Raw genomic sequence first — 1686 nt, 5'->3', positions numbered from 1 at the left:
GGTAGAACCTCATCTGGATCTTTCTCCACTTGTCAGTTATCTTTATGAGCAGCTAAGAAAGGGTTAAAAGGGTTGAAAGGCAGGAGAAAATTCAGGTTCCCTTTGTTTTCAACTTAAGGATATCAAATTGGAAGTCCTTGGCATGGGTTCCATTTTTATTGCCCTGTTCCATGTTTGTAAGGGTGTGTGTAGAGGTAGGAAGATGCCTAAAGGAAACTCTTTCATTAAAAAGGCCACCATTTCCCCTAGACTAATACCCACGTTCCATTTCCTCATGGAGTTCGGGGAATTTCTCAGCCTCAGCCTTTAGTATTTGAGCTTCCACTCTCGGGAACTGGATTATTACCTTGTAAAACAGAGCATCTCTCCTATTAGCTATTAATTGAACCCATCTTTCTCCTCTTGAGAAACTGTAATGTTGACTTTTATTTTCAGAGCTCTGTATTGAGCCTCTTCCTTTTGGAGATTGACAGTGCTCAGATATCAGGCTTAGGCTGGGAGGTGAGCATGCACACAGTGGGAAGCAAGTATTGGAGTATCAGTCATTCTATATGTCCCAGTAAGCTCTTCTGGTTGTTCTGTCCATCCCCCTGGCTTCCCTATGATCCATGCTTTTGTAGGCATGTACTGAAAATTCTTTCTTCCTGTCACACACACACATACACACACATAAATTAGATGAAATAATAGTTTCACAGTAAATACAAAATAGGATGAACTACAAGATCATTTCCACGAGTCTTCCAATTTCAGCTGGATCCGAGAACACTACTGGGCTCATGACTTCCACAACCCTTCAAATAGAAGTCATGCCTGTGGATCCTCCTAAGGCCTGTGCATCAGGACACTCCATTCTTAGTCTGTAGAGAATGTTGAATAATTGTTCCTCTGCCAGAAAATTGCCTGACCAGACTTGGACTTAAAGAGCATTGTTGCTTTCTATCACAGGCCATTGCTTTGACTTTTTAAAAATTTGTGCTTATGACTGGATCTTTATTACAAAAATACTTAAATGTTCCATTAAGCATATTCATTTGTAGAGTCTGATGACTTATATATATATATACATGTGCAGCTGAAACAAGATAATAGGCAAAAAGTCTTGCTGTAATTGATATCTGTATGTTTCTATACTTTTGCATATTATATGTGCTCTCTTGGGCTCACTTTTATTATCATAAACAACATGCAATGAAATAAAAGCAAATAAATAATAATACATACTAGTCCAGCCCTTTGCTCTTTGCTCTGCATCACAGGAAAAACAATCCACAGACAAAAGAACAAAGCAACCTTCTTCCTCTTGGCAGATGGGAGTTCCTCTGACTATATAATCAGGAGAATTTCATAGAGCTTATAGTATTCTGAGCACCCTAGCATTTGGATCTGCAGCCATTAGCCAGAGCCTTCCTGGAAAGGGGCTGTGTCTGGGGTAATAGCATTGTAAATTACGATCAATGTACTCAATTACGCTCAGAAACCAAAACATATGTAGTGCTCTGGTGTGCCTTGTAATCAGCACCTTTGAGGGTGGAGGTAACAACATTCTGAATGAAAAAAAAAAAGGGGGGAAGCTGCTGTACGTGTGAGAAAATGGAAGTTGGAATTCAATCATGCACCGGATAGGAACAGCATCTTCTGTGGAAGGCAACTTTCCCCCACCCCACTGTCATTTTATTGATTAAA

General features: G+C 39.9%; 1 protein-coding gene across 1 annotated transcript in view; it reads left to right on the top strand.

The window, feature by feature from the left end:
* Positions 1 to 1686, top strand: part of Gpc3 (glypican 3) — a 146248-nt gene that overhangs the window by 38365 nt on the left and 106197 nt on the right. The window lies entirely within an intron of this gene.

This window comes from Mastomys coucha, chromosome X, assembly GCF_008632895.1.
Source record: "Mastomys coucha isolate ucsf_1 chromosome X, UCSF_Mcou_1, whole genome shotgun sequence".
In the NCBI taxonomy this organism is placed as follows: Eukaryota; Metazoa; Chordata; class Mammalia; order Rodentia; family Muridae; genus Mastomys; species Mastomys coucha.
The sequence above is the reverse complement of the archived record's forward strand: the minus strand, read 5'-3'. Positions and strand labels throughout refer to the sequence as shown.